The sequence below is a fragment of the Notamacropus eugenii genome, chromosome 2, assembly GCF_028372415.1.
Source record: "Notamacropus eugenii isolate mMacEug1 chromosome 2, mMacEug1.pri_v2, whole genome shotgun sequence".
Classification (NCBI taxonomy): Eukaryota; Metazoa; Chordata; class Mammalia; order Diprotodontia; family Macropodidae; genus Notamacropus; species Notamacropus eugenii.
This window is the reverse complement of record NC_092873.1, coordinates 500,723,497-500,744,096: the sequence shown is the minus strand read 5'-3', so window position 1 is coordinate 500,744,096 and position 20,600 is coordinate 500,723,497. Positions and strand designations below refer to the sequence as shown.

The following is a 20,600-nucleotide window of genomic DNA, read 5'->3' as shown; positions in this document are numbered from 1 at the left end:
AATCTATTGTCCCATGTGTCTAAAAAAAATCATATTGTAGCCAACTATTTGATGATGTACCTTTCCAAATTTCGCCATTCTCATCTTCTGTCAAAATTCAAACATATTATAGATTAAATGGGCTTTTGTGGGATTAGCCTGAATTTAACCACCATTTACAATATTATTTTTATGAGAAGGGGTAGGGAACACACTTCAAGCTCCAAACAATCAGATTACAAAGTGATTTTTGTAACCCTACCATTCATAAGGTGGAGACTTAATCTAAGACCTCCTGATTGTGCATGTGCATGCACACACACAGAAATACACACAAGACAAAATCACAGAGAAATGGTTCTAAATGTGGGTAAAAGATTAGAGGTTCCATAATTCAGAGGAGGTCATTTTTAGCTGGGATGGCATTTTTTTATCATCATGGATTTTTGACAGGTTGAATAGGAGGGAACGTTAGTTATTCTAGAGTGAGCAAGAGCAGTTGGAGAAGAGTGGGGGTGTGAAAACATCTTGAACAAAGGTAGAGGCACGAAAACAGATGGTGTGCTGGGGATGGGGCAGTAAAGTATCCCATACTTAACCAGGAGAAGATTTACAAAGCACACTTGTGGGCGCTAACGCTGGGAGGGTGAAACAGTAAGCACCTCAATATACACAGGGGGGTCTGCTATCAGATTCTTTGATCTGCTTTTCTAAAAGAAAAGGCAACTTTTGAGGCGTTAACAATCTCCTTTAATCAAGCACATATATCATTCACTTAGTTCACGAAAACAACAGACAGGACTTCCAAACTGTCTAACATAAGCAATACATATCACAAATCAACAGACAAGTCCAACTGTCTGACCATAGTTTCCAGAGAAGGAAGCACCAACATCTGGGTTTTCAAAGGGGTGGGGTGGGGCTCTTCACTGTCTTCCCAGAGTCTCTGCTGGCACACAAAAACTAAGCCCCAAAGTAAAACCTCAATTATGAATATTTATACCTTTTTTAGAGCCAGAAGGCATCCCAACCCTTGCAAACCAGTGCCTCATTAACAAAAGGCATGGGCCTTCCTACAAACTCCCTTTAATGGGCAAGGGAGAAGATCTTTAATCACTTTAACAGTATAAATAAATAAATATACTGTTTCTAGTTAAAGAAACTCATGTTTCTGTACTTTACTCAGAGTAAAGATTCTTGGTTGATAAAGGCAAGATTCAATCAGAGGCACTGGATTATACTAAAACAAAAACAGCCAAAGATCCTACTTTGCTTGCCCTTACAGAGAGGAGAGGTTGAGGCCAGATCACAGTGGTCTTCAATTCCTTAAGCTAAGAAATGTGAAGTTTTATCCTATATGGGAGGAGAGGGGGAGAGGAACCATTGGATGAATGTCTTGAAGGCTGTAGGAACGAGTAACCTTAAAGAAATTCACAGAAGAGATTAGAAGCTGAGAAGGAAGACTTGACTATGAGATTAAATCAAGAAAACAATAAACTTTATTCCCAGCTATTCTAAGGAAGGCCTTGGGAGCCTGCCATAATGCTTCTGAGTATCCTGAAGGGTGACAGTCTTCATTCTTTGCAGGGGGTAAGAGAGGTGTGTGTGTGTATGTGTGCGTGTGTGTGCATGTGTGTCAGAGACAGAGAGAGAATTTTGATTTTTAGCAAAGTTGGGTGAATATCATCAATCTGGATAATATCTTTTAGGTTAAAAAAAGGGGGTAGTGAGTAGAAATAATGAGACTACTGTTTTTTGGCACGACTTGCAAAATCGCTCTGGAGACTATTCTAAGAGAAGATGGCTAAAAATAGTTAAAGTAGTGAAGGCATCATCAAAGTAAATGTATAGCTTCCCAAAGTGCACATTTGAAAGACAACACTTTGAGTTCTATGAGCGCTGGGGGACGTGTTCAAATAATCTCATTACTTTACAGCTATGCTAAGTAGAACCAGATATTGTTGTATAGGAACACAACACCAGACTTGAGAGTTAGGGAAGACTTGGGTCCAAATCTCCCAATTTCAAATTTCACTCTTTTTAGCTATGTGTCCATGAGAGCTCTTTGTACCTCACTTTCCTTATCTACAAAACAAGTAAAAAAGAAATCCATTTTTGTGGCTACAGCACAAAAATGCTCAGAGATCATGTATGTATAGCATTTTGCAAACTGTACCGCTCATATTGTGTATGTGCGTGTGAGAGAATATGAGAGAGAGAGAGAGAAAGAGAGGGGGAGGGAGGGACAGGGAGACAGAGAGAGAGAAAGAGAAAGAAAAGGAGAGACAGAGAAACAATCACTAGGCTTCACTTGTAGATTCAGGCAGATTTTGCCCATGAGTAGAGAGGAAAGGATTTATTTTCCTACTCCAGAGCAGTAAGGCAGATTATAATCCAGTTTTCCACAATAGCCACTTACCCTATTCAGTGCTCAGAGAATCCCTACGAGGAAGGTGGGGCAAGTAGGGACTGCAGTTCCCATCACACAGATGAAGAAGCTGAGCCCCAACCCCAATTGGTTAAGATGACTTAACCAATTTTAAACATGTAGCTCAGGACAGCATGAGAGCACATGTAGCTCAAGAAGAGCTTTAGGAGATGGGAAAGTAGTACAGAAAGAGAATGAAAAATGAAGAGATTGGCCTATTTTAAGATTCTGCCTAAAGCCAAGAAGCTGGGGGAAGCAAAAGCTCTTTCAGGATCTAGGTGGCATGGAGTTGGTGGAGGTGGGCACCAGCACTGGATGGCAGCTACTGCCTGCCAATCAATGGTGACTGTCTTCCTTTGAGATCAGTAGATCATCACCACTGTCTTACTACCTAGATATAAGCAAGGCAAAACCAATGAGGTGGCAAGGGGGATACACCAAGCCAAGCCAAGCCAAAATCTGGGGCTCATTTAATCTGTACAAAATGGAATGTTGTGTGGGAGAGAAGCCAGAACGGCTGGACTATAAGGTATCAAAGGTAACTCTGATAGATTAAGTCTGGAAAAGTGGGATGGCACCAGGCAGTGAAGGACTTTAAATACCAGAAAGAAGGCGGTATGTGAATTAAGACTTATCACTTTGACAGCTGTGTAGACCCACACTGTGGAAGAGAAACTGGAGACTGGGACACACTTGAGTCAGAGAGACAAATTAAGAGACTGTTGCAATGGAGGTGAGAGGAGAAAGGCCTGAACCAAAGTGGGTGGAGTGGGAGTGGAGAAAAGAGGACAGATGGAAGACCATGTTTGGGCCTAAGATGGTAGATAGAGCATTGGCTCTGCAGGCAGAAGACCTGCATTCAAAACCTGTCTCTGACATTTACTGCCCATGTGACCTTGGACAAACTCATTTAACCTGCCTGAATTTCAATCACCCCATCAATAAAATGGGGAGACTGAACTAGATATGGCCTCTGAGATTCCTTTCAGCTCTAGTATCCCAGAATCCACTTAACTAATTGGTATGGGAAGTGAGGAAAAGGGTGGCCGAATTTGAGGTTGGGAAACTGGGTCAAGTCAACAACTATTTATTCAGCACCTACTACATGCCAGGTCTGAGCTTTGAGAATGCTAAAAAACAAAACAAAACAAAGAAACAACAAAAACCAGTCTCTGCCCTCAAGAAGTTCACTGTTCAATGGGGGAGATAACATACAAAAAAACATGTAAATAAAAGAAACATACAAGGTAAAAAATAGTGCCCTGGTCAGGAATTGGGCTGGGTTTGGGGGGAGGAGAAAACAATGTTTAAAATGACAGCAACATGTCTTCATACAACACACCTGATAAAATCTGATATCATCTAGAAGGGTATTCTCTACCCTGCTGGGTCTAGCAACTTGAATTCTGGCAGGGAAAAATCTAAATTCAGTCAGTGGAACTATCCTGTGTGCTACTCAGTTGGGAAAGCACATGATACGTGAAAGCAGATGAAAACAACCTCACAGAAACCTGCAGTAAGAATGCTTTCACTTTTAATCCTATCGGGGTCTTCAACAGGCATATATGCTGGAGAGGGACTGGAGAAGTGAAAATAGGTGATGAGATCGATCTGTAAGAAACTAAATATATACCAGGTAGTGTAGCTGAACTGGTCTTTGGTGTCTTTGGATATATGAAAATATACAAAGAATGTAAGTAAACTGTAAACACATTTATCTCTAGACCCACACCAAGGAAATGACACATCCTTGAAGCCCCTAATGACAAATAATGGGGCCAAATTAACAGAAAGGATGGGCCTGGGAAGGCATCAGAGAAGCTTCTTGTCAGATATTTAGATATTTTAATTTTCTCCCAGGTGCTTTAACAAGCAAAAATGTTGCTCATTTCAGATCAGTACCAGATAAACAGGAGACTTTAATACCAAGACAACTTGGTGTCTTTCTCTTGTTGGAACAGGAAGGTTTTTATTATGTCAGCGTCCTCCTTTTGAGAATCCTAGCAACTAAAAGAGCAGGACTCAAATAAAGACTCTCCTCCCTTTTAAAGGGCTACTAGTCAACTACAATCAGCCGATAAAATGGGATAGAGAATATTCATCTCAAGGCTGGACATGTTAGAACATCTTTCCAATTCTACAAACAGGTCTGGCTTTCACCAGCTGTAGAGTTTGGTGCTAATTTGTTATTAAATGGTTATTCTGAGTGACAATGTAACACAATGTAGCTATGAGGAGATTGTTGGAGCTCAACAAATTAGACCATCATTTGCGCTTAGGCTGTCTGAACCAAGAGTAAAAAAAAATTAAGTTTTCACCGACAGCACTGAAAACCTTGAATCATCCCCAGATCTCTCCTGAGGGATCAGCCGTCACCTTACACTCAGTCCAAGGAATGGTCCAGAGGACAGAACTGAGCTTCTTCCAACACAGGCCCATTCAGCAACCACAATTCCAACTGATCATTTTTCACTCGAGTGTCCAGGGTGTAAAGGGTTGCTTCTGGAACAAGTGGCCGTCTCTGTGATACTCCCTACTTATATTACAGTGCCAGTGCTTTTGTGTCCTGAGGTGGCAGACCAGGGTGATGGGGAGGACGGAATCATTTGCTTCGGAACACTGGACTATTTAGGACCTGTTCTCTGAACATACTGAGGAAGCTACTTTGGATTCAAAGCTTAGGGTCTTAATATTTCTTACAGATAGAGGTTTACAGGGCACACTTTTAAAGACTTTAGAGAGCAGGATGGATCCATGAAAGCAAGCTTTTTTTAGTTCTTTTTTGTTTTACAGGCACAGGCAAGGTGTGTGCGAGTATCCCCTGAACTTCAAGACAGCGTGTGGACTTTGGGAAGGCAGCTGAGGACGCAGGGCTGCGGGCCAACGCCAAGCTTTTCCTTCTCACCCCGAGCCACCTGCTCTTGGGGAGGGCTCCGGAGCCAGCACGGAAGCTCTACCGTGTGTTAAATACACAGCGGGCTCTCCTCGGCACCACCCACACACCACCACAAACATTAAACCACACAAACCTCTCCAAGGGTCGGGTGGGAGCCTAAGACCTAGGGCACAAGTTGTTCATCCGTAAGGCAGGATCCGGGCAGGGGTCCAGGCGGCGGGACCCCACCTGGGCAGCATCCAGAGCCGCGCCCCGCTCACCTGCGCCGGGCAAAGATGCGGCGGAGGGGGGCACCGGCCTCCCCGACCGCAGCCCCGCCACCTCACCTGCGTGGCGGCCCCCGGACCTGGTTTGGGGGTGCAGCCGCTCTTCTCTCGCTGCGGACCCCAGGTCCTTCGAGGCCCGAGAGCGGAGGGGGCCTGCCCGAGCCCAGCCGCATCCCCGCACCCCGGCCCGGGGCAGGCCCCACGCGCGCCCAGGTGAGATGCCCGCAGGCGGCCGCGGCAGCCGCACCTGCCCGGCCCACCCACCTGCTGCCGCCGCCGCCCCGGCTCTCGCGGTCCGCGCTTCGGCCCCGGCCCCCCGCTCCCGGTTACCTGCGAACCTGGGAGGGCTCCGGCCCCCAGCCGAGCCGCCGGGCCGCGGCCGCCCGCTCCGGGGCCGGCGGGCGGGCTGGAGATGCGGCGGGCAGCGGCGAGCCCCGCGCCGGCACTTTCCCCGCTTCCCCGTGGCTCAGCGGGCAGCCCCAGCGCAGCCTGGCTCGCCGCCTCCAGCCGGCTCCATTGTGACGCGACGCGCCCCGGCGGCCAATGGGCTTCGGGCGGCGCGAACCGCTGACTAAGTTGGCCGTGGGGGGTGTGGGAGAGGGCGGGGCCGCGCAGGGGAGGGGGTGGGGCCGCGCAGGGAGGGGCGGGGCCGCGCAGGGGAGGGGGCGGGGCGGCGGCGGCGGCGGCGGCGCGGGCGGGGACCCCGCTCCTGGGGCTGCTCCCGCCGCTGCCAGGATTCGTGCTGCCGCCGGGGAGGCCGAGGGCAGCTGCCCGGCCCGGGGGCTGCGGGGCTGCGGACTCACACGCTGCGGGACGCGAGGCGCAGCTGCCTTCCTCCGGGGGCGCTCCACGTGCTCCCCCCTGCTCCCCGCTCCTGGTGCCTCCCGAGCCGCAGACGGGCAGGTGGTGGCCGAGGGCGGCCCCGGGGGTCAGCGGGAGGGTTGACCCCCCTGCGCCCGGCGAGGCAGCCTTCTCTCTCTGCCCACCCCACCCCCGTGTCTGCCTGGGCATCTCTTGGCCTCTCCCCACCCCCTACACACACGTGTACCCCCGCACACAGACACGCAGACGCAGACACTCCCCAGGGGGCCACAAGAGAGTTACTAAAGAACTTCTCCCGACACCCGGAGAAAGTGGTGGATGTCGCCCTTCGCCCCCGGGGCCCCTTCGCCACTCCCTTCGGATCTGAGACCTTGACCCAAGGGGGACACCCACCGGAGGGGCAGCCCCTGCCACCCTGGCACAACCGCGATCGTTCCCAAGTTTTCCTTGTGTCTGGATCTGCCTCCTTGTACCTTCTGATTATCCTGTTGGATCAGTTAACGATGAGGACTTCTTCCTTTCCCAGCACACTTCTCCCCACAACATCCTTCCTGTACATCTCTACGCCTGGCACTTGGGCTCTCACCCATGCCCACAATAGAAAGAACACGTGCTCTTGTGTTAGGGGACCTCGGCCAACGTCCAACCTTGGGTGCTCAGTACCTTTGTGATGTGGGCTGGTGACTTGACCGTCCTGGGCCTCAGTTACTTCACCTGTAAGACGAAGAGGTTTGACCACACGCTGTCTGACCTTGTACCTGTGCCCTTAGGATCCAGACCTCTGATTCCGTCTCGTATTTTCACCTGAGTAACAGCAGCCCCATTGGCTGAAATCCTTGAGTTGAAATTGTATATGGGGGGCAGAGGGGAAGGGGAGTGGCACCATTAGAGACCATGTCCACTAAGTGCACTTAACGTTCCCACCACCCACTTTCTTAGGATTCTAAGTCAGGGATTTGCTTGGGCTCTGAAAGTTCCTTCCCCAGAGTACAATCTACAACACAGTAAATCTATTAGGCAAGGTTTGTATCTCCAGGTTGCTATGGAGATGGAATCTCCATTTCTTTTTAATGTGTATTCAGGGACTCTTCCCAAGAAAGAATGTGCAGGTTTTAAGGATGTGGCATTTGTGGGTGGATAGGACTGGATTAGTTCAGGTCAGCGTGAGAGGAGAGTTCAAATTGTGTCGGGAAGAGAGGAGGTTTCCAGTAAAGACCTCAATCCCAACAACCCTAGAAATGAAGCAAAAGAAAACAATTTTCTCTGAGGGACTGCTACATCATTCTGGGTTATCTTTTTCAATGCCTTGGAGAGAAGGGAGCATTCTCCCACATCTCAGGCTGCTAAAAGTCTCTCTTTTTTTAAGGTCCATCCCAGGTTCCACCTTCCTAGCTGAAACGTGTCCACCCCAATACAAATTTTCCTAGACCCTTTTGTCTCTCTCCTTTGCTAACTCTAAATGCCTTGCATTATGAAAGAGCCTGGCACATAGTAGGTGCTTGATAAATATTGATGAGGTGATATTAAGTGATAGGCATAAGTATGCCTGTTTGAGGAGCAAATGACAGAATGTTGGTAAAGTGCTTGGTAACCCTTAAATCTCTATATAAATGCTAGCTAAATATAACGAGGGAGGTGGCATGGTGAAGTGAAAAGTGGCCTGGCTCTGAAGTCCGAAGACCAGCATCCTAATTCCTGGGAGTCTTTGAGGGGGTTCATCTAGATAACTTATTGATGAGTTATAGGCTCTGGAAGCCACCTTTAAATCTCCTTGGATTTTGGCACTTTGAAATGAGCCCATAAGCTTTTCATTATCACTTTGCCCTAATCTGTTACATCCATTTTCTTCAGGTACTTCCTAACCTTGATCCTATCAAAATTCCATTCTCCAGCCCAACAAGATCCTCCCTAGATCACACCCCCCTCCTCCAGTCATCCCAGACTACTGGCTACTCCTGGATTCTTCCCTCAGTCTTTCTGTATGTAAGATCCATCCTGTTTCCATGAAGGGGCTCAGAGTCATTCTGGTCCACTTGTCAATACAAGCATCACAAATGACTCTGAACCCCTCAAGGGAACGCCAGCTCAGGTGGGGAAATCCAAGGTGATTTCGAGGGATCTCCTGGAGCCTACATCCATCATTTATGACAACTCATACAGCTCTAAATTTATGATCCTCTGGCTAGCTCACTCTCTCAGTGATCTCATCAGCTCCCATGGATTCAAGACCATCCTTATACAAGACTCCCACACAAATTTTTATATCCAAGCTGTCATCTCCTTTTAGAGTTCTAGTTTCAACTGCCTGCTGGACACCTGCACTTAGATGTCCCACAGATATGTACAAAACCACTCAGCATCTTCCCCCCTCCCTCCTCCCCCCCCCCACAAGCCACTATCCTCTAAGCATCTGTTGCTGTCAGGAGCCATCCTTCTAACCCCTTTAGAATCATCCTTGATTCCTCATCCTTACTCAGTGTTAAGTCCTCTCCATTCTAGCTCCACGCCATTTCAACAATACTCTCTCTTTTCTCCACTACCACAGTGGATGACCACCAGGCATTGTGATTTTTGTCTTGGCGATGAACTCAGATGACTGGAAAGAGTGAGACTGATGACTTTGTGCAGATTGGTCTCATTTACATTCAATTCATTAGTAAGTCAAGACATCACCCTCATGATGTCATTGGTCCTCTTACAGAACCAAGGACTACCACCACCAACACCAATACCACCAACATTAGCAATATCAACTTCCTTAGGAATACCATTTGGTTTCCCTGGCTCTGTCTAGCCTTTTCCCTTCTGTCTCCAAACCATCCTCTTTAAAACTGATAAAGTACAGGTCAGCCTGCCTATGTTACCCCACTGCCTAAGAAGTTTCAAAGGCTTTTACTTCAAGGACAGTACATACACTTCTCTGTTGCGCATTCAAAGCCTTTGGAATTCAAATCTTTGCCTCCTACCCCTCCAGTTTTTGCTGGACTGGCCAAATGGCTACTTCCTATACCTGCAGTCCTATCATGGTTGCTTCTTTGCCCAGGCTGTTTCCCCTGCCCAAAATGCTCTCTCTCCTCGCCTCTGACCTGGTGAATCCCTCCATTCCTCAAAGCCCAACTCAGTTGCTGCAGGAAGCTTGTCCTGATGTCAGACTGCTAAGTGTTCTTCTTCCCCTCCTCCCAAAATTATTTCATATTTGCCTGTATATATATGTACACACACATATATACATATATATTTTATATTCTTCTGTGTACCTGTTTTCCCTTAACAAAACGTAAATTCCTTGAGGTCACAAATGATTTCGTTTTTCTTGTTATTTTGAGCGCCTAGCACATTTAGTGCCTAACACCTAGTAGATACTTGGTTGGTTGGTTGTTGTCCATTTTCGGAGAGGACCAAAATGTCATCACCATGATAAAGTGAAGTTTCGGTGTGTCTGACTGTGGCTGATCAGACCAATACAAGCTCAGAATTCTCTACCACAGACTGGGCACAGATAATCTGTGTGAATATTTAGGGTGGATACTCCAAATTTGCACATCCTACAATTTCTTTGTGCTGCCTCAATTTTGTTTCCTCAGAGACCACAGCAACCTTTCTGATGTGGGCACACCATGCTGAGTGGTCCTGTGCCAGTGTTTCCCATGTTGCACAGTCAAATCCAAAGTTCTTGAGAGTATCTTTGTATCACTTATTCTGACCACTGTGTGATCGCCTGCCCCATGTGAGTTCTCCATAAAATAATCTTTTTGACAAGCATACATTTTGCATTCAAACAATGTGGCCAGCCCATCAGAGTTGCGCTCTCTAAAGCATGGCTTGAATGCTTGGCAGTTGAGCTCAAACAAGGACTTCAGTGTCTGGTACCTTATTCTGCCAGGTGATCCTCAGAATCTTCCTAAGACAGTTCAAATGGAAGCAATTCAGTTTCCTAGCATGGCACTGGTAGACTGTCCATGTTTCACAGGCATACAACAATGAGGTCAGCATAGCAGCTCTGTAGACCTTCAGTCTGGTAGTCAGTCTAATACCTCTTCCCTCCCATACTTTCCTTCAGAGCCTCCCAAACGCTGACAATGTGTGCTCTGGCAATGTGTGCATCAACCTCATTGTCAATGTGTACATCCCTGGAAAGTACACTACCAAGGTAAGCGAACTTATCCACAGCATTCAAAACTTCTCCATTTGTAGTAACTGATGGTTCCACATATGGATGGTGTGGTAGTGTCTGATGGAGCACCTGTGTTTTCTTGGTGTTAATTAGGCCAAAATTAGCACAGGCAACAGAAAATTGATCCATACTCTGTTGCATCTCAGCTTCAGAGGCTGCATTGAGTGCACAATCATCTGCAAACAGAAAATCATGCACCAACACTCCCTCCACTTTGGTCTTAGCTTGCAGCCTTTTCAAATTGAAGAACTTACCATCAGTATGGTAGTTGACCTTGATGCTGTGTTCATCCTCATTGAAAGCATTTGTCATCATGGCTGAAAACATCATGCTAAAAAGCATGGTATAAATGCTTCTTGAATTTAATTGAATGAGAAGATTGCTAGTAAGTGATAGAGTGTAAGGACTCTTAACAACCTTGCTCTTTTAGAGGAGCGGTCTTGCTCTAACCACTGAGCTATGGAGCCAGAGCTATTGTGATACAAGATTAGCTTCTCTGACTGGCTTCAAGACTGAGATCAAATTTGCCCTTATTCAAGACATCATTCCCAGGCCTCATATCCCCCTCTTTCTCACCTCTAAACTGCCTTCCTTCTGAGTTTACTTTCCACTATCAAATCATAAATTTAGAGCTAGAAAGGCCCATAAAGGTAGTCATTGCCTGGGCCTTCTAGAACTATTGAAAGGCCAGGCATAGGTAGGTCTACCAGGCTCAGACTAGGACCTGGGCCCAGTCACAGGTCTCTTGCCATCTGGTGGTTGGCCTTACCACCAAGTCATGTGGTCACCAGGTTTAGTCAAAGACACCAAAGACTTGCTTCTTCTTCCTCCCCAGTTAGAGAAAATCATCAACAGAGCTGGACCTTGCAGTTGAGCTGACCTCCCTAATAACCGTAGGGTGATTAAATCAGTCCTGGACAGCTTGGTAGAACAGTGGACAGAGTGCCAGTCTGGAGTAAGGAAGATCTGAGTTAAAATCTTGTCTTGAACACTTAGTAGCTGTGTGGCTCTGGGCAAATCACTTATCCCTGTTTACCTCAGTATCCTCCTCTGTAAAGTGATTTGGAGAAGGAAATGGCAAACCACTTTGCCAAGAAAATCCCAAAAGGGTTCATGAAGAGTCAAATATGATTGAAAAATGACTAAACAACAACAACAAATCCATCATACTTTGGCTCTTGATAACCAATGAGGACCCAGACATGGACCACTTTCCACCTAGCCTCCTGATCCTGTCTCTTGCCAGTAGGCCACCTGACTGTAAGGTCTGGACTAGTACTAAAGACTCAACCCTCCTTCCTCCACCTTTCCCTCTCCTCCCTCCCTTTTCATATTTTACTCAGGAAGTGATAATTAAATCATCTCTTAGCTGATGGGTGCCAATCTACTATCTAAGGAGAATCCAAGTTCTCCTTGCCCAGAATCCTTGATTCAGAGTTCTAAACTGCCAAAGTTTCAGCTCCTTTTTTCTGCTGCTGTACCCCATACTCCATCATTCCATCCATAACCACTGCTGATTCCCTATCCCCGGTACTCTCATTCCTTTACAACCTATGGAACCATCACTGTATCATTCACAAAATGTCTTTGTAGTCATACTATCCCTCTCCTGCTTCTTCCTTTTTCTTGCAAACTAGGAAAACACCCAAAAGACCATGCATTTCTGGTCATCCTCTCAAGTATTTGGGCATTTTCTTTATCACTATCATCACTCACATTTGGCCCAGTAGGGAGGAGAGAGGCTTCCTGCTGCTCTCTGCCACTTCCAGACCCCTTCCCTAATAGTATTAATGAGCAGTAACTCCTCCTTTGTGGTTCCCTCAATCTGGATGTTACCAGATCCCAAGCCTATTGGCAATTATCTGCTTACTCTCCTTCCTCCTTTCTCAAGGAATTCTTCAATATATTATGTAGTTTGCATGCTGAGCATGTAAGATACTGTACATCCTCATGAGTTTTCTAAATATATAAATATATGGGCCAAACAGAGGTACTGAGAGACATGAACTGAAGTCATCAACCACTCTGAGGAGAGGAGCAAAGCCAGCATCATAGCTACCATGGAATTAGAAGGGGAAGAACTGGAAAGCCCCAAATCATGGACAAACTGGGTAAACTTTCCTCTAGTCTCTGGTGGGAAGTACCAGACTAGAATCTGTTCCTCAAAATATCCCTGGTCTAGGTGTACAATAGCTTTGAAACAAAAGCTATTAGCTTCCCTGGCCTTCTTCCTTAAAGGAAGAAAGATAACCCTTAGCTTAAATTCATCACCCTTAGCTTAAATTCATCAGGTTGTCTCCTTTCCACCAAGTACTAGGTTGCACAAAAGCCAATCACAAATAATGAGAAGAAAGTAAACCAACTTATCCAAGCAAATAAAAAAAAAGTCAAAGAAATCATCCAGATTAGTATATACCAGAAAATGAACAATGAACAAGCTTTCTGCTTCCCAGTCAAAGATAAATCAAGAGACAGATGCTGAAGGGAATCACCCCTGACCGGAGTTTTCCTGAAGTCTCTGGGGGGTGGGGTAAACTGAAAATCAGGGACATGGACATGTTACAGAGCCAGCCAGCTTCCCCTATACATCTGTTACTTCCAAAGTATTTTCTCTTTCTCACATGTCTAGAACCAAAGATGCTTCTCTTGAAGAACAAATGATTATCTTACCTCTCCAGAGCTTTTATGCTGACTCTGCCTCTTATGTGTCAGCTGGTACTCAGCATTCTCTCCAATAATCTAGAGCCACACATGCAATACACAAACCAAGCTTGTCTTGAAACCCAGGTTACATTTATTTACAGCCTTCTCTGCCTCAACCCCTGCCTTTGTCCTTGGGGACTCCAATTTACATGGGGTTTTCCTCTCAAACTCTCTGGCTTCCCACATCACCGTCCTCTTAGATTCTCTTGATTTCTAACTTCACTCCATTTTAGCCAAACAAGCTGTGGCCATACCCTTTGCCTCATCCGCACCCACAAGATCTCTATATCTACAACCCTGAAATTGCTCATTCTGACCTTAACCTTTCATCTCTCCAAGTGCCTTACCCTTGGGAAATCCATCCTTTATGTTCACTACAACCCTAGGTTAGCTCCCTCTAATGACTGTTCCCTCCGTGGACTGATCATTTCCACTCACCCTTCCATTCCTGTGATGGTGTGCCAGGGTCCCAATAGCTTCAGCCTCATCTCCATCATGATAAGAGTCTGCATGCTTAGTCACACTTAGCAGTACTGAAATGATCAGTTACTTTCCAACTGTTTAGAATGGGAAGAAGGAAGTGTAATGATTTACTCTCCCCTCAGTCAGCTCCAATCAGAATAATAGGTCTCAGAAAGAGACGACAGGAAAGAAGATGTAAGAGGCAGCTTTCTGTCGATAAAAGGGCAAGACCCCCTTCAATCAAAATAATAGTAGTAACAGCAACAGCAGCAGAGGTTGACATTTCTATGATGCTTTAAGATTTGCAAAAAATATTTATAAATGTTATCACATTGGATCCTCATAATAACCCTGGGAGGGAAGTGCTATTATTATCCTGATTTTCCAAATGAGGAAACGGAAGTTAAGTGACTTGTCTAAGGTCATACAACTAGTGAGCCTCTGAGGCTGGGTTTTAACTAAGTCTTCCTATTTATCCACTGTGCTACCAATGGCCTCAGAATTAGGTATAATAGAAAATAAACGCTGTCAAAGAACTTATTTATAATCTAGGCAGGGAAGTCAGTCATGCAGGCAATGATAATACTACAAACAATAAAAATGAATGATTCAGTGGATGTCTCATGGAACTGACAGAAGATCTCATCTGGACAGGGATCTAGAGATTGAAAGAGATGATGGTGGAAAGGAAGTGTATACATGTAGCTGAGTTGCTCCGTGGTTAGGGCACCAGGCCTGGAATGGAGAAGTTTGAAACTATCTTCAGATACTTACTTGTCATGTGACTGGACAAGTCATGTCACCTCTGTTTGCCTCAGTTTTCTCATGGATAAAATGGGGATAATAAAAGCCCTTCTCTCCCAAGGTTGTTGTGAGGATTAAATGAGATAATAATTGTAAAGTACCTGGCACATAGTAAATTCTACATAAGTATTAACTATTATTATTACCTGTGTCCACTGACGGTTGGGAAGACAAAATGAGATAATATTCTTAAAGCACTTTGCAAACCTTGAGTTATTATGTAAGTGTCAGCTGCTGTTATAATAATTTGGGATGTCAAGTGATTTGGAAATGTCAGCTGTTGCTGCACCTTGAAAACACTGTCTCAGAAGTCATTCCTGACCTCCTGGGGCTTCCCTGTCTAGTACCCTTTCTTGGTACTTCTGCCTTCTCACTGTGGACTTGTCTGCCCTATTCACTGTAATTTCCTTTATAGAAAAGACCCAAACCTCATTTGTTTCCCTGGGTACTTTGTTAGCAATAGAATTGAACATTTTAAAAAATTTATTAATATTATTATTAAGAGTGGGTCTCCCTATCTCACCCAGAATGGAAGCACAGGGGCTACTCAAGGACTCAGTGCCACTTTGATCAGCATAGGACCTTTGACCTGCTCTGTTTCCAATGTGGGTCACTTAGGGGGCCTAAGGCTCCTTCTTAGGCAACCCTGTGGTTCTCAAGCTCTTCAAACTTGTCATTTGATGTCATAGACATTTATTGATTACAAGAGCAGAAATTGACCTCAAGAGATTCACCAGCCTCAGTCTCCCCAGGAACAAAGATTATACCATGCCCACTTTAAAAAAAAAGTATGATGAATTTATCAGACACTAACAAACATGATCATTTCTAAATACAACGGAGAACAAAATGAGAGTTCCCATCTGAAATCATGAATACCAAGTAGATACCGCTTGGATTTTTAAGTATATGATAAATTTAACATGGCAATTCCCATGGTATCCTCCTTTGTGCCTCTCTGTGGGCTTCTTATTCTTTTCTGTTTATTTTAGTATAATGGGAATTTTAAAAAATGTTTGTCATTGTCTGACATTGAGCCAGGTCCTCACTGGCAGTTTCCTCCCCTCCATTCTATTTCCAATCTTGTCTTCCTTATGGACATCAGAGAAAAGGGGAAGTACTAAGGAAAGAACTTTTGTTGTCCAGGAAGAAGGCCATTCATCACAGTGGTTTGGTAGGAAAGATCACAGACCTTTGAGTCAGAAGACCTGGATTAAATTCTAACTCTCACTTACTGGATGGAAATCTTTGGCAATTTATTTAAATCTTGCCTTGCCTCAACTGATTTGAAAAATGGAGATAATACCTGTATTACCCATGTTGTAACCCCCAAATTCCAATCCAATGTGTAACAAAAGGACACTGGGGCATTTTCCATCTATTTTAAGAAGTCCTGGGGTTCCTCACTGATTGGGTCCAAGATCTTCCTCACAATCAGGACTCCTCCCCTTGAGTACTATCTACTTTTATGTACTTGGGAGAGCAATAAAAATAGAAAGAAGCAGTACAATTTCATGATTGGTTAGCATCAGAAGCAGGGGAGACTAAGATTGGTTGAGGTCCATCCATCATAACCACTTTGTTAGCTGACTTCTGAGTCATAAGCTCCAGGTTTCCACCTTCACCAAAGTAGAGGTTTTCTTAGGAAATCAAACATCTGATGTTTTGGTCAGTGGTATCCTAGGAAATAAGGAAGTGGTGGACAAAAGGGAAGGTCACAATGGTGTAGTGGTAGTGATTCATAGGGGTGAGGGGTAAGGAGAGACACCACTGCTATAACAAACTTCAGGGTTAAGTATAATGTGCTACTCTATAACAGACATATGATTTTATCCCATAATCTACAATGGTGCCATGAATACATAATATTAAAGTCACTAATACATAAGAGATTATTTTGTCTTAACTTATATAACTCTTCTCCTAACAGAATTACCATATATCACTAACTTAAACTTGATCCTGTTCTGCTTAATTCACCATTCAATCACTGATACCCAGCAAATCACAATAAATTGAGTAAATGCTATTTTAATTTGAGTAGGAGATATCAAAATTATTGTCACAATATTGTGGGGTTATTTTGAGGACCAAATGTAATGATGTATGTAAAATTATTTTTTAACCACAAAGCACTATTATTAGGTATTTTTCTTGTGGCTATAATCCTTTCTGGAAAAAGGTATCTCTTCCTTGGTACCTAGCATCAGTTCCAAGAAATTCCTTTAGAAGAGATATCTGAGACTTGAGAGTGGCATATGGGTAAATACTTTATAACAATTCCTTTTTTTTTTTTAAAGTGGCATTCAGGATGCAGTGGGGACAGAAATACTGATCATAGACAGTGAAGACTGCAAATGACTCTTAACTGACTAGAAAGAGGGGTGGGGGAGGAAAAAAAGTGTCTGGGAGTTTGGATTTTTTCTTTTCTTTTTTCTTTTTTTTGCAAAGTCATCTTTTAGCTATGACAAAGGAAACCATCTCTGGCCCAAAACACTCCAGAGTGTGGCAAACCAGATTAAAATGTAATTGAGAGATTTTAACAAAATAAGTAAGAATACAATAGACCATAAATAATGTTCACATATAGTTTTCTAAATCTATGTGTAGCCCCCAAGGATCCATTTTTATGGTTTGGTTCCTCTCCACCACCACCCTCCCACTCTCTGTTTGAGTGATTGATAGCTAGTCTGACTAGCTACAAGGCTGTGAGCAAATGAACTCTCCTCTCTGGGCCCCAGCTTCCTCATCCTAATAGGACAAAGTTGGACTAAATGATCTCAAAGTCCATTCTGGCTCTAACGTTCTGTGATTTGCTCATTGTACCTGAGGGCAACCACTGGTGGCTGGAATATATTAGTGTTAGCCTGCTAATTACTAATTATTAACTATGATTAGTATCATAAGATTGATCCTTGAGGGCATTTGATATCTCTGGCATTAAAACTGTGCTTTAGTATCTTCTTAGGAGATGCTGAAAAGAGAGGGAGGAAGAGGGATACAGATGTGACTTCCTTGGGGAAGTAAGCAGCTAGATGGCTCAATGGCTAGAATGCTGGATAAATTTCCCAGTCCCTTGAATTGGCTCTCACCTCTCCTATTGTCCTTCTCTGAACTCTCCCCCACTTATCAAAGTTCCTTCTAAAATGTGACCCTCAACACTAAAGCACTATAGTTGTACTTTGGTCTAGGCATTCTGGAAAGCAATTTGAAATTAAGTTTAAAAAGTGACTAAAACTAATTTTAGAAGTGACTGGGTACCCTTTGACCCAGACAACCCAATTCTGGGCACAGGAGGTCAGGGATAGAAAGAAATTTTGTCTTTCAGTTGTTTTTCAGTTTTATTCATCTCTTTGTAACCCCATTTGTGATTTTCTTGGCAAAGATACTGAAGTGGGTTGCCATTTTCTTCCCCAGCTCATTTTACAAATGAGGAAACTGAGGCAAAGACGGTTAAGTGATTTGCTCAGGGTCATACAGATATTTAGTGTCTGAGCCCCAATTTGAACTCAAGAAGTTGAGTCTTCCTGACTTCAGGTCCAGCATTCTGTCCAATGAGCCATCAAGCTGCCCATAGCTGTCCAATATTAATAAAATATTTATAGCGTCACTTTTAGTAGTAGCAAAGAATTGGGAACAATATATATATGGGAACATATATATGTTCATTGATTGAGGACTGACTGATTGTGGTACATGAATACCATAGAATATCACTGTGCCATAAGAAATGACAAATGTGACAAATAGAGAAAAGCAAGGAAAATTTTAGATACCAAGTAAAAGAAGCAGAACCAGAAAAACAATCTTCACAATTACTATGAGGCAAGTGGAAATAGCAGCTACAGCAACAACTATACCTTGGAATTACCCTACATAATTTTAACAACTAAGCTTGACATGAAAGAGAGATAAGAAAATGCACCTCCCTTCTTTGCAAAGAAGGGTAACTATGGAACATTGCATACTGCCAGACTTTTTTGATGATTCAATTATTTTTGCTGAACATATTTTCCACTCCTCTTCATATTTTGTTATAAGGAATGCCTCTAGAAGGAGGGAAGCAGGAAAGGACATATTTGTGTTTTTTTCAATAATTAATTTAGTTTTTGTTTTCAATATTCACTTTCACAAGATTTCGAGTTTTAAATTTTCTCCCTCCCTTCCCTTCCCTATCCCCAAAACACCATGCAATCTGATAAAGGCTGTATGTGTGTTCATATTAAGCATATTTTCACATTAGTCATGTAAAGAAGAATTGGAACTAATGGGAAGAAGTACAAGAAGATGAAACAAGGAGAACACAAGGAGAGCAAATAGTATGCTTCCCTCTGCATTCAGGCTCCAAAGTTCTTTCTCTGGATGTGGACAGCATTTTCCATCATGAGTCCTTTGGAGTTGCCTTAGATCCTTGTATTGCTGAGAAGAGCTAAGTTTATCAAAGTCAGTCATCACAAGATGTTGCTGTTACTGTGTACAACGCTCTCCTGGTTCTGCTCCTTTCACTCAGCATCAGTTCATATAAATCTTTCCAGGTTTTTCTGAAGTCCACCTGCTCATTGTTTCTCATAGTGCAATAATATTCCATTACATTCATATACCACAACTTGTTCAGCCATTCCCCAATTGATGGACATCCCCTCTATTTCTAATTCTTTGCTACTGTAGAAAGAGATGCTATAAATATTTTAGTACATGTGGGTCCTTTTCCTATTTTTATGATCTCTTTGGGATATAGACCTAGAAGTGGTATTTCTGGGTCAAAGGGTATGCACAGTTTTATAGCTCTTTGGGCATAGATCCAAATTGCTCTCCAGAATGGTTGAATCAGCTCATAATGCTATCAATAAATAATGCATTAGTGTTCCAATTTTCCCACATCTTCTCCAACATTTATTATTTTCTTGTTTTGTCATGTTAGCCAATCTGATAAGTGTGATGTACTACCTCAGAGTTGTTTTGATTTGCATTTCTCTAATCGATAGTGATTTAGAGCATTTTTTCATATGACTAAAGATAGCTTTAATTTCTTCCTCTGAAAATTGCCTGTTCGTATCCTTTGACCATTTATCAGTTGGGGAATGTCTTGTATTCTTATAATTTAACTCAGTTCACTATATATTTTAGAAATGAAGTCTTTATCACAGACATTGGCTATAAAAATTGTTTCCCAGCTTTCTTCTTCCCTTCTAATCTTGGTTGCATTGGTTTTGTTTTTGTAAAAACTTTTCAATTTAATGTAATCAAAATCATCCACCAACTAGGCCACCAGGAAGGGATATATTTGGAAATGAAAATGATGGGAAAAGGAAAAGATTACTAATTACAATTACCACCACCACCACCACCACCACCACCACTACTACTACTATCACTACCACTACCACTACCACCACTACCACCACTACCACCACCACCACCACCGCCACTACTACTACTACTACTACTACTACTACTACTACTACTACTACTACTACTACCACCATTACTCCTCTTATTGCTGCCCCTGCTGCTCTTGCTGCTACAACTTTGGAATCCCAAAGATCACTCCTGATGTGTCATTCCTGGTTTCCATAATGAGAATAAATTGCTATAAAAATCCTAGTAGACATGTTTCATTTCAAGTCTCCTTGTTGTCCTTCATGTTTTATCTCCAGATGCTTTCCAGAGAGTCTAATTTTTAGCTAGATCTTTTGCCAAGTTCTCTTTAAAGTTCATATTTACTCAATTTCTTTCTGAAATTTCATCAGGCAATACAGCTTAAGCTAATATAAGATTTTGCCAATGAGCTCATACTCCAAACTAGTATTTCTGTTGGCTAACACATATCTACTTAGCAAGGCAGATAAGTGCTTTTAAGTTGAGATGGCTTCCAGGCTCTTTAAATATACTCAGTGTAGGGAAGTGTTTTGCCTCACTTAAACAGCTCTTAGGAACTTGTGATAGCTAGAGTTCAGGTCTTTATTTTTGCCAGTGTACTTTATTGTTGAGTCAATAACTTGTTTACCACCTTGATGAGGTTTTCCAGACCACTGGGCCTTGCCATCCACCCAGCTGTTTCTCTCT

The 20,600-nt window shown here is 43.6% G+C and overlaps 1 protein-coding gene across 11 annotated transcripts in view; it reads right to left on the bottom strand.

Moving 5' to 3' along the window:
* The window catches only part of LRRC8B (leucine rich repeat containing 8 VRAC subunit B), a 110,377-nt gene extending 96,571 nt beyond the window's left edge, over nucleotides 1-13,806 (bottom strand). For 5 of the 11 annotated variants that reach the window (XM_072649029.1, XM_072649032.1, XM_072649025.1 and 2 more), the window contains exon 1: nucleotides 5,900-6,060. The gene's annotated coding sequence lies outside the window, so the exon portion shown is untranslated. Of the gene's footprint in view, nucleotides 1-5,899; nucleotides 6,068-6,864; nucleotides 6,956-13,706 lie in introns of those variants that run through there. The other 6 variants (XR_011975748.1, XR_011975749.1, XM_072649030.1 and 3 more) reach the window with 6 other exon arrangements.
* Between the last annotated feature and the right edge of the window lie 6,794 nt (nucleotides 13,807-20,600).